The sequence below is a fragment of the Cryptomeria japonica genome, chromosome 3, assembly GCF_030272615.1.
Source record: "Cryptomeria japonica chromosome 3, Sugi_1.0, whole genome shotgun sequence".
Lineage (NCBI taxonomy): Eukaryota > Viridiplantae > Streptophyta > Pinopsida > Cupressales > Cupressaceae > Cryptomeria > Cryptomeria japonica.
In genome coordinates this window covers 730,377,976-730,391,355 of record NC_081407.1, presented here as the reverse complement: position 1 = coordinate 730,391,355, position 13,380 = coordinate 730,377,976, and the positions used below count along the sequence as shown (strand labels likewise).

Genomic DNA, 13,380 nt, shown 5'->3' with positions numbered 1-13,380 from the left:
TCTTTACAATCTTGGGTAGCAATTGGCATCAGTCACCCTTGTGCTATAGGTGACTACTTGCTAACCCTCATGATACTACGATTAAATCTGGTTACTGTTACTCGTATGGTAGGATAACTACTCGTGCAACCATTATCATATCATAGTTAGGATAACCCTTGACAATCTTCACCTTCGTGGACTAGGTGAATGCCAACTAATCCCTTGTAGTAGCCCAAGCAATTATTGTTGGCATGGTCCAATGACTACTTGTCTCTTCTAAAATATCACAGAGGTTCACACTTGTTGGGGTCATACATTATAGGATTCATGTTATTGGTCAACTAGATCTAGATAAGTATAACAATCCACTAATTTAGGAGTCTATACACAACGTTCTATACGCATGGGGTTAGCTTTCACAAAGTACAAACACATAAAAATCACTTGGATCCAGCACAAGATGTCCTCAACTCAATAGTTACATATAAACAAATACTGACTGTAAGGTAGTCAATTCATTCACTTCATTCAATTGATATTCAAAAGCACATTATGCATTATATACCCATTTCAGCCTATAACTGAAGGCTACTAAACACATAAGGTTAATCAAGTCTTGTGACAACCCCAACCTTGGGGTCATCAACCTCCACTAACCTTGCCCCTACGGACTTGATGTCACATGGGCATCCTTTGCCCAAAGATTGCCTACGTACCCACAGCTAAATGGGATCAAAGTCACACATAGCTCTCGTCATATGGTCTCTCTTATGGAACATACACTTTCCCATAATCATAGTTTTTTAACAATTCCCCTCAGTAACACTTAAGGTAGGAGAACATTTAATTAAGCTTCTAATATGCTAAACGTATACCGAGAAACTTCGAAGAAGAACATCCAGATCTCAACTTGACCTCCCATTGATATTTATCCTAATTTGATGTGTGGTTATGATGCTCTTTTTTGTTGACTTAAGATATAGTCTTCTGCCCAAAATACAAGAAACCATGTTGTTGTTACCAACATATGGTATTTTTCCTCTGTTCGTTAGTGTTCTTTTCAATTAATAGTTTTCTTCCTAATCTAATCTCTCTCCTTATGCCTGACAGACGTCCATATCCTGTTTGAAAGCTTCTACACATTGCAAGTAGGGAGGATGTTGGCCATGGTAGTGGAATTGAGCTTTTCATCAATCCATTTGCATTTTCCTGAAAGTTTCTACATCATTTCCAACTAATTGAATCAAAGTATATCCTGCGATCATGATGTTTCTTGAGAACACATTCCCTTTGATGGATTCATCCCCCATCACATCCTCTTCTACTCCAACAAATCCACTTTAATGTCTTTCGTTTTTGCCTTTTTTTTAATGCCTTTCTCTCTGCAACAGACTTGACATGCCCTAAATCGCATCAAATACAACCACACTCAACATGAAGACCCCTTCCATCATTCATTCTTAGCTCCATTTTGACCTCTATTTGTACCTCTTCTGCTCACAATTTACAGTCTTTTTCTTGCCTTCAAACCGACTGAAATTGTGCCTTTATGAAGGTTGCAGGTTGAAGTACCCCCTGAGTGTCATCCATTCTTTCCATGCTTCAAGTTTAGGGGTAGCCATGCCTCTTAGTGGCACAATCGCCTCTCTATCATCCCTTGTACCATTCCTTGTTAATTTTGGCGGTCTCCTCTTACTGAATTATTCATGAATGTGAATTGGTCAATCTTTTTTGTTTTTATTTTTATTTTATTGTTTCTTTGACGACACAACATCCTTGTGATGGTCTATACAGGGATGTGACATGTCATGACCTCACTAAGATAAGCTCACAACCCTCTTGCCTTCACCAAGACAATTTGAGGCCCTTGGAAAATATTGTTAGTGTAGAATATATTTTATTATTTAACAAGTAATTATCCCATGTATATCTACACATGGCCTTAAGCCACCTTAGGTAGGTTATGTGGCAATTTGAAGAGTTGGTCAAACTCATCCATGACACATGTTGCCACTTCTTTGCCACTTGGTGAAACTTATTTGCCACCACTCATTGAGTGTTGGGGTTTACTTCTAATTCGACCCAATCACTCTACCTATATGTAAACATATTGTTCATTATGAATTTACTCCTGATTTGATGCTAATAATATGCTTAGTTCATCCTAGTTCTAACATTGTATCAAAGCTAGACTAAGATAGTTTGCTGGTTCTATTTGGAGGCATTTGGCGTATAGAGGCATTGAAGTTTTTCTATAGAGATTTTGGCCTGTTTGGCCTTTTTGAAAGGTTATTCCCTTTTTTGGTTCATGCCATTTTATTTTCAGTTTGCAAGTTAACAGGTTTATAAAAGCAATCAGAAATTTTAAATCTTTAGCAGTGGCGTCCTACTCCACAATCTACGACAACCTGCATTGAAGCCTGCAACATTAAAGGCTGGGGCATATGAGTCCAAGTCGTATTGTTGAAGGGCGTACATTAGGCAGATCAACAATATTTTGTAGCAATTCATGGAAATGGCTTCACTAGTGTTGAGGTTCTTCCCGAGTGTTGGGAGGACCATCAGATGCAACATAGGTGATTAACTAGAGCTTGATGTCACAAAGTCTTTCATTTTCTAGGGATCACGAAATACCACCAAAGCCTATCATTGGCTTGTTTTTCGACCAGCAATAGCAAAGAACAAGCAACATATCTCAGCACCTTCTGAGCAGCTAACTGCCCACACACCTTTTCTTCCACATTGTGGCCACATCTTGACAATTTTTTATGCAATCCAGATGCAACTTTCAGCATTGGAGGTGGGCATTATTTTGTTTGCTTCATTTATCCATAGGCGTCTCTAGTAGCCTGTGTCATGCCCCTGTCAGGATTACATTCTTTACTGTCATAACCCTGGCTATAACACATTCATCATCACTATCCTAATTAGATAAATTCAGAAAATTGTCTTACTCCGTAAGACTTCACATTTTTTTGTAATCTAATCGAGGCAAGGCAAACTGAGAAGATATTGACTCTATCCTCTCTATCTAATTCAGCCCTGATGCTTAGGATAATATATACACAATGATTACTGTACAAGGGCACATATTATTATTGTGGAGCAGTGATTCTTATTTATTAATAAGATCTGACGCAGTTATGAACAGCATTCAAAATAATATTAATTACAATATGATCAGCAATTGTAATTAGTAAACAAAGATTATACTTGACAAAGACAAACTAAAGGCAACGATAATGATTAATTGAAGTGGTAGCACAAATCAGCATTGGTCCCTTCATGAAAGGGCATGGCGTTAAATGGTAAGAAGCAGCGCTTGAGGACAAATGGAAAGGGCAACGATTGCCTTGGAGGAGACACAATGTTTGGGTGAAAAGGTAAGGCAAATGTCTATTCATCTTCCTTGAAAGGAATTTAAGGAGAAGCTCCATTTGGAGGAAGGTATGGAAGAAAAGAGAATTTCTCATACACTAATATATATATATATGAGTGTAAACAACAGATCAGATTTATATAAGGCAAGCAACAGTCCCTGTGCATTATATAAGTATTTGATATGATGTTCAAGTGTTTATACATTAGTCTTTATATATATATATATTCATAAACATTATTTCTAACTATGTTTTCTCAAATGAATAGATCATGTATATACATATTTATTTATTCCATAATCAATCAGATGTGAGTTGGATGGAATAAAACAGGGAGATGCAATTCACCCGCTCTGCCGAACTAATTAGACTGCTTGAAGGGATGGAATTGATCATAGTTGAGCATTCCTACTGCTTGTGAGATAAAAGGCGAGTTGCCATGATTTGAATGTGTCGTGCTCTTGGTCTTAGTTGGGTTAGGCAGTTTACGTGCCCTTTCGAGATTTTGACCAAATGAAGTTATGATTGGTTATAAGGTAGTTAGCCAGTAATAATATTTGTCGGAATTGCCAATTTTGGGCACAAACAAGTTAATCCCAATTTGGGGACATTACAAGTGGTATCAGAGCATCGTTCCTGCTAGCCTGCAGGGTAAAGATGAATGAATGAATGCATTCTAGTCAATAAAAAGGATCTAGCAATACCTGCATTTGACTGTATGCTTCATGTTTGCATATATTCATGTGTATGCTCCATGTTTTGCATGTTTATTCCATAAATATCTATGATTACTATAAACGTATTCCTATCATCATGAGGTTTCTAGTTTTGGTTGATCTAGAATACGAGAATAACAAGAGTGAACCAAAAGAGATATGAAGTTATTTAGAAGAGAACATTGCAATTAAGGTCATAGATGTGTGTCATGTCCCTAATCCTCATCTTAATATATGGGAAAACTCACAAAGATTATCTATGTGCAAACATATGGCTAATCTTAATTGGTCTTTGCAAATGCAATTATCACTATCATAAGATGACCTTGATCTTTTGCTCCGAAAGATGATATAAAACTTGTTTTAAATTAAATCTTGTTAGTCTCCCACTATTAGTTATAATTCACATTCAAATTAAAGGAGGAAACATACAGGTATTAATTCAAACCATAACTTATATCAAAGTAGTGCAACAAATGGTGGATTACAAATAGAATTCGTGATCATTGCATGAGAACAAGCAATTTTGGAAAGGGCAGACTGTCATGTCCCCGTCATGATTACATTCTTTACTGTCATAACCTCGATTCTAGCACATTCATCGTCACTATCCTAATTAGACAAATTCAAAAAATTGTCCTAATCTGTAATACTTCATAATTTTTTGTAATTGAGCCAAAGCAAATAGAGAGAAGATGTTTACTCTATCCTATTGATCTAATCCAGCCCCAATGCGTAGGATAATATATACACAACAATTACTATACAAGGGCACATACAATTATTGTTCCTTGTATAATTATTGTGGAGCAGCAATTGGTAGTTATCAATAATAAGATCTGATATAGTTATGAACAACTTCAAAATAATATTAATTACAATATGGTCAATGATTGCAATTAGTAAACAAATATTATATTAGACAAAGACAAACTAAAGGCAACAATAATGATTAATTGAAGAGGCAGTCCATGGGGACAAATGGGAAGGGCATCGACTACCTTGGAAGAGACACAATGTTTGGGCAAAAAGGTAAGGGAGATTTCTATTGATATTCCTTGAAAGGAATTTAAGGAGAAGCTCCATTTGGAGGAAGGTATGGAAGAAATGAGAATTTCTCATACACTAATATAGTGTAAACAAGAGATCAGATTTATATAAGGAAAACAACAGTCCTTGTGCATTATATAAGTAATTGCATGTCCTTCACATGTGATTCTAGCAACACTGTTGTTTATGCCTCTTTCAGCAAGTGAAAGAAACCATCATGCCACACAAGGTTCTGTTTGGTGATTTGACTTGCATGTGCCTACTCAGATCCATGTCCTTTCAAGCTCCCATGAAATGCTGATATCTCATAGCTAATAAGAAGCTTTTTTTTACTCCAATAACTATTTATTTGCATAAGGATGTAATTGTTTCACAATGCATTAGATTCCCACTTAGTGCCAACTTCTTGCCATGTGGCAACAAGCTCTCTCAACTTGAACACGCCAAAAGACTTGTTGTACATCTTCTTACGCAGGCTTCATTATTTTGTGTAATTGCCCAATTCAAATGCGACCACTAACTGCTCTCGTAATTAATAAGATTAGTTATCGGCTTTTGCATAGAGTTCATAAGAGGGATTTTATTTATTTATTTTATTTGCATAACTTGTAAATGGGGTGTTAGTTTTTCAATTACGAATAGTCATTGGAAAGCTCATCTCATGCCGATTCCAATGAGTAATTGAAATACTAGGTATGATCTCATCGCAAAGCATTTATTCTGATTTTTAGGACCAAAAAAAGGCCAATTTTATGAGAAATTGATTGTTTAATAACTTTTGATTTGTACCTGCACTGTTTTTAGTAAAAGTTAATATTTTGACATTTCCTATATATTGGACCTTGTTACATTGTAAAAATCAATAGGTTATAAAGTGCCAAAATGGGGAGCTCACCTAATATTGAATCAAGGGTTGTCTTGAGTCATGCCTATGAGCACTTCCATGAGTTGTGCCATGAACACTTACACATTTCCCTTACTAGTATTCCTCTTGGAAGGTTGTCTTGATTCGAACCTTTGAGCACTTCCATGAAGTTTTGCCTTTGTCACTTCCAAACCTTGAGTACTACATCATATAAAGATGACCAATGAAATCGTATAAAATGCATTGCGATCTCATCACTACCACATGATATGGAGATGAGCAATGTATTCCTATGGCATGCATTGTGATCTCATCGCTTGATGATAATATGAATCCATAACTACTTCATATAAACATCAGTGATTCCTTACAACAAGATACCCATACATGTTTTCAAACTCTACAAATTTGGAAGACATAATTGGGGACATCATTCTTCCTTTTTACGATTCTTTCATAGAATTTGGAAATAGTTCATATAGAGCATCCAAAGATTCAGTAGGACTTGATGTTGAATTTGCATTGTAGCCATATGGCATGCATTGACATTCCACACTTCACATCTTTTGTTCTTGTTCTACATCACTTGTTGCATCAGAATTCAAAGGTGCTTCACATAGAGCATCTAGAGGTTCTTTCCAACAAGATATCCTATGGAGCATTTGAGCATCATCTTATTCAGGGGGTTATATGGTCTCTTCTTTCTCTCCTATAGGGGGGCACATTCATTGTACATAGTGCATAGAAGTAGTCCTTGAGGGGCCATCACGAGTTCTTCCTTCTATGACCTATCTTCTTCACTTGTACATTCACATTTTATTATTTCTTTCTTTGAGAGGAGTTTTATTCCCATTCGGTTTTCTTCTTTACTCCATTTTATGAGAAATTTGTACATGGGTACCTAACATGGCTAGTAGCCAAGACCCATCATCAACGGTGCATACATTACTCCTTAAGTTGTGCTTAATGGGTGGTTTTAGTGTAGAATATATTTTACTTAATATTTAATAATTAATTATCCCATGTATTTCTATACTTGTGTTTAAACCACCTTAGGTAGGTTATGTGACAACTTGAAGTGTTGGTCAAACTAATCCAAGACAGCTGACACTTCTTTGCCACTTGGTTAAACTTATTTGACAGTGTTTGTTGAATGTTGGGGCTGACTTCTAATTCGATCCAATCACTCTGCCTATATGTAGACATATTGTTCGTTATGCATTTACTCCACATTTGATGGTAGCAATATGCTTAGTTGATGCTAGTTTGAACAAATGCAACATAGCTCATTGATATGAATCTAGTAATTCATTAAATAATAAAGGCATTCAAATAAAATAAAATTAAGAAAACCAAGGGCATTGGTTTCCTAAAATAAAGGAGATTTAATTAAAATTAGATTAATACTTCAAAATAGTGACTAGGAATGAAAAGTTGTAGTCTTTCAAGGGTGTTAATTGTGAAAGGTTGTGACTCTCTTAATAAGAAGATATAAATGGGAGATCATTTCATGGGATGAAGGCAAAAATCAGCAATGAATAATCAATCGGACATAAACGAAGCAATCAATCAATTTGGAAAATAAATGATTATTTTCCAAAGGCAACCATGAAGGGCGGTAGCTCTTTACTTGTGAAACATGGTGACTCCTTCAAGAAATGAATATAAATAGAAAATGTTTCAATCATCAATTAGGAATGAGGGAATTAAAAAAACAATCATCAACCCTGAAACTCAAATTTCAATTATCAATTCATTCAACAATAAATATAAAGCAGAAATTTGTTGAAGCATAAATCTTAACACATCAAATCAGCAAGTCTAGCAATTACATTAAGTTATCACTTTTGAAATCTAGGTAGTATCTTCCAAATCAAAAGGATGAAATTCCTTACGTGTCCACGAGAATTGGAAGGATGAAAACCCTTTCATGCTCTTATCGATTTTGGACAAATCCCAAGTCTTGGTCAAGGAAGACAAAAACCCTCCAGGGTGGGTTAAGAGTTGGAAGCACAAAAACCTTTTCATGCTCTTTGGCAAGCTAATTACCAAAACCCTTGGTATTGCCATTGTTGAGTTAGATACAAAAGCCTCTAGTGGAACATATTTGTAAGTATTTTTTGGAGAATTCATAATATGACTGACTGACTTTAAGTATTTTGCTAGGATTTATTGATCTATAAATTATCACTAATTCTTAATATTTCGCAAAGCCATTTCCATCATATTGAAGAAAATTTATTGCAAAAAATCAAGATAAGTTCTATTTTCAAAATCATTCATTGAATTACAATCTGAATATTATAATAAAAAAATCATCATTTTTGATAACTTTATATTTATAAATATAATGTCATTCTCCTCTTAAGTTGGAATCATTGTTTTATGGCAAAAATTAGAAATATCTTAGAAAGAGACATTATAAAACTTAAAACACTCAAATAAATAATTATACTGTAGATGCCTTTTTAATATTTGCCTTTTAGGACAACTTAAGTTAATTAATTAAATAAATCGCCGAAGTTGCCAAAAGCATCGAAATGAGATAAATGTGAAATTTTGACCATAACATAACATCATTGAGGATTTAGGTCAATGAATTGAAGAAGCTTGGTGACTATCTAAAACTAACATTTTTCTCCAAAATTTTTTGGAGAGCTAAGCTTAGTGTTTGTCTAAAAATAACATTCTTCTCCAAGAAGCTTGGAGAGCTCCCAAACTTGCATGGAAAAAAACCATTGCATGATCAATTTTGTGCTCTCCAAGAAGTTTGGAGTTCTCTCTTGCTAGCCAATCAGCTTATAGGAAATTTCGGAAACGGGGACATTACAATGTAAAGGTGAAGGGATGGAGGAAAATCAAGGAATACTTTTCTTCATGTTTGGAGTAGCCCCTATAAAACTTCTAGTTTCTCTAGTACTCTTTGGTGTAGCCCCGTTTGTATTTGTTGGCCCTTTCCATTAAATAGCATCGCCAACAAGTAGATATGGATTCCCAATGACTATATGAAATGCATCAAGATGAATAGTATCTACATCTTGAAAGAAAAAATTGCAGCCACAATTCAATATTTCCACATAAACTTAGGAGAAAAATATGTAGACAAGCACTTAGAATCTAATATACAAACGAATAGACAAACATACCATCAAGAGGACCCAAGATATATCTTTAAAATAAATTTTCATAAGCCTTCAAATTGTTCACACTCAATATATTATTGTAACAATGAAACATTATAATACACTAATAGTCACCGTGGATATTCTTGCAACATTAAGCTCCCCTGATGCATTGTTCATCTGTCAAAGTATAATGGGTAAACATGCAACCACACATCTCATATGTTTCAAATACATGTTTATAGGAGAGGTTAATCAACTTTAGCTAACAAGCGAAAGGTTAGGATAATCAACTTCAACGACTACTCGCACTCTCTTTTACACAAAGAAGCTTGTAGAAAACACCAAGTGGTATTATATAAACTATGTGCTTAATACCACAAGCTTATAAAATCTTGTCCCTCGTTTATTTTTTGGTAGTAAAAATATTTCCATTTGGTACCAATTTTTCTTGAAATTAAATATTTTCTGAATGCGCAACCCATACATCAAATATAAAATCAACTTGACATTACGACTTTATAAGTTGACTCAAAGAAATATTTAGTATGTCTAAACATATCTCCAGAGATGTATCACAAATAAATATTTATTTTACATAATTAAAATAAAAAAAATTTAGTGCAATGTGTGCAACACACATTTTCTTAACATTCTCCAACTTGTATACATTGGATAAGTGGTCAAAACTAAACTGAAAAATCAAGGGGTCAATCCCTAAAGCCAACATGCACCATTTACACATCCATGTGCTCTATGAAGATACTTGTAACAATAACCAAGGTGACAACTATTGATAAGATCCAATCCAAAGAGACAATACTATCACAAGAGAGAATGATTCTTGTCTCAAAACAATATCCAAACACAAACACCAAATCCAATGGTGACAAATAGGCTTGAGTAATTGAGAAGCCCCACACGATTGGAATTAATTTTTGAAAAGCCTCTTGCTTTGCCTACAATGGCTCTCACCGCTTCGGCTGCAACAACTCTCTCTACGATGACAACGGCTCAAGCTCTTTTAGCAGCTACAACTACTATACTTGCCCTTGTTGTGCGCGTGGACTCTCAGTCAGGGTTTTTTGAGCCCTTTTGTTGTGTTGTCCCTTGTGCCTTCTTTGGTAGATTTGGTGGTGGATGGTGGTGCTTTTGAACCAGTTGCTACTCATGTGGGGGCTTTTCTCTCTATTCCTATGGTGGGTGCTAGTGTCCCTCCTATGGTGGGATCCGTCTTCCTCGACCTTTTTCTATTGCTAGTGGGCAAAGCTTTGCTTGTGTTGCCAAATCTATTGGTGTTGTTCATCCTAAGGGGAAATCTCGTTCTCTTCCTTGTGCCAAGACCTCCCCTATTGTGGTTTGTGGCCAAGATGTGTTAGCAAATTTTGCTTTCTACCAACATTATGGGTTGGTGTGCAAATGATTTGGGATCTAGCCTTCTCTCCTGAATCTACATTATTGCGTGATAAAATCTTGGAAGTCGTTGGTTGCTGGTACCATTGAGCTTTTAACCTTGTCCTGAGTGTTTTTTATTGATTCCTTTGCTTCTTCTGATGATCATGACTTGGTGTTGAGCAAGTTGTGGTTTGGGGAGTTAACTATCTCTTGGTCAAACCCTAGACGTTTTCTTTTATCCCTCTTACTAAACCACTCAATGTGCGTCCAGTGTGGGTATGTCTTCCCAATCTTCCTCTTCATTTTTGGGAGCATTCTTATTATGAGGTTGTTGGCAACTCTATAGGTCGTTTCTTGAAGGTTGGTGATACAACTTCCTTCATGGGTCATTCTACATTTGCTCGCATTTTAATCAACATTGACATCTCTATGCCTCTCTTTGGGGATATGATTCTCATGGTTGGGGATAGGCCATGGACTTATTCGTTGGATTATGAGGGCCTCCCCTTCCATTGTTGTAGATACTTCTCAATTGATCACTTACGTACAAATTGTTCTCTCTTGCGTCCTAAAGGTGCTACTACTTGGTGAAAGGACACAAATGGTGATCATTTGACTATCGATGCTCCCTATTCTTATGACTCTTCACATGCTAATGATGACGACTCTTTCTAGGATGAAATCGTGCCTCTTACTACTGATGTGGCATCCTTTGGCCCTATGGATTTTTATGGATTTTACTCACGTTGTGCCTGTTTTGTAGCAACCTTTGTTGGTTGGTCAACAATCTACTCTAGGCCCTGATGGATGCTCTAGGGGGATATCCCGTCTTGATTCCAATTGTAATGATGTTCCTAACAGTGTCGTAGGCAAAAAGGTTTGTTTTGGTCTTTGTTTTGCTAACATTGGTCTTCTAACCTGCTATTAATGGCATGTTCAACCTGAGTTTGTATAGGGTCAACACCCTTGTTTTGCTGCTTATTTTAATAAAAAACAACTACATCAAATGTTAATACATTCAATCATCCATACTTCCAAGGTATCCAAAACATCATCAGAAGTCGTGTGAATAACATATTCAACACATAAATTGCAATCCCAAACTCATTTATAAAACCTATGGAAGAAAAACATACACATTTAGGAACCCCATTGCATGGGGTAATATTTTCACAACTCATTTATAAAACCTATGAAAAAAGAACATACACATTTAGGAACCCCAATGCATGGGGTAATATCATATGTGAAAATAGATCAACCCATTACCAAGTCAATCAATCTAACACCCAAACTAAGGTGTGGTTTATAATGAAAACCATTTAGTAACAAAGAACAATCACAATGATTCATACATGCATTAAAAAAAAAAATTGTCATATCATCTCTCCCGATATCTCCACAACCAAACATGAAACCACATAACAGTCATACCAACACCTCAAAGTGCTAATTACGTAACCCCAAGTGAAAAATCAAACAAAACCATATTTATCTCAAATGATATAACCGACATGAATGTAAACCTTTGTTTAAACCGAAGAAGATAAAAGTCAAACCCATTCCGTAAGTACAGACAAGCCCAATAATATCTAAAATCCTCACAAACATCATCAAAAATCAAACTCATATGCACAGAGATAACCATCCCCTAGATGTGAGAGTGGTGATAATTAAATTTGAATTTGATTTAATAAATTTTAAATTAAGTTGTTTGAAGGTTTGCATGAAAATATTGATAAGGAAAGCCATCATGTCAACCTTAATGATTTTTATATTGCTTAAAAATGTAAGATTATATATTTTAAAATGTAATTTCAAACACTTCTTTATGAACCGTTTTCTATTCATTTTATTCCTTATGTCGTATACAAATTCATGGAAAAGACAGTAGTTATCTTTGGAGCACATAACAAATTTAAGTCTTTTATTTTGCAAATTGTTTCTTTGTTAAGTAGTTTTCCCTGCGTAGGAATGCAGTTGTATATAAATGATATGTTTAATAATTGTTGGGTATATACCAAATTTTGAATTTTGAATGTAACTTTATATGTTTTGTTTTTTTAGATTAATCACTGAGGGCTTGGTTTCAAAGTCTTATTCGCCAGGGATCACCATGTGTGATCATAGAACTTGTAATTCATTCAAAATTACTATAGACCAAACCAATGAGGATGCAGCTTCAGCATTAACTTAATCGTTTGAGTTCCACTCCTCTGACCTGATATATTATGTTTTAATATTGTGGCTACTCAACATTTTTTAATGTTCTACTTACCAATGGTTTAACGAATTGTCATTGTAAATAATTAATTGGTTAATTGTTAATTTTGTTTTCCCATTTAAATATTTATTGATAAAATGGGGGCCAATATATTTGTCAAGAAGCTAATCTCAATTTTTTTTTGGCTTGTTTGTTGAGCTTAAAGATAATTCTTTTCATTGAAAGATAAAATTTTGAAATTGAATTTAAAGCTTTTAAGCACATATAAATATTAGGGGCATTTTTTTAAAATTTAGAAGAGTTATTTTTTTCTAAACATAAATGTATGGTAACTTTCTTTATTTTGATCACTAGTAGAATAAATTGAATCTTTAATTTCAATAAACAAATATTATGTATAAAATTTATTGTGATGTATTTCCTCTTGTATTAGATTGAGAAGGCTTTACCAAATGATTAGAATTTGTTATTTAAAAATATTAGATTTGAAAGCTATCATTGCCACAAAAGATTTAATTTTAAAAAACATTCAATGTGAAATATTATTAAAAAGTAGAGGATTTTATTTTATTTATCTAATTCAAGAGATCATATTATAAATAATTTTTATTTCTCGATATTCCAATAGTAGCATGGTGTGATGGTT

At 34.7% G+C, this 13,380-nt stretch overlaps 1 protein-coding gene across 2 annotated transcripts in view; it reads left to right on the top strand.

Annotated features, from left to right (window-relative positions):
* The window catches only part of LOC131032476 (protein MIS12 homolog), a 139,327-nt gene extending 126,394 nt beyond the window's left edge, over window positions 1-12,933 (top strand). For both annotated transcript variants that reach the window (XM_057963456.2, XM_057963457.2), the window contains one exon: window positions 12,578-12,933. The gene's annotated coding sequence lies outside the window, so the exon portion shown is untranslated. The remainder of the gene's footprint in view (window positions 1-12,577) is intronic.
* Window positions 12,934-13,380: the final 447 nt, after the last annotated feature.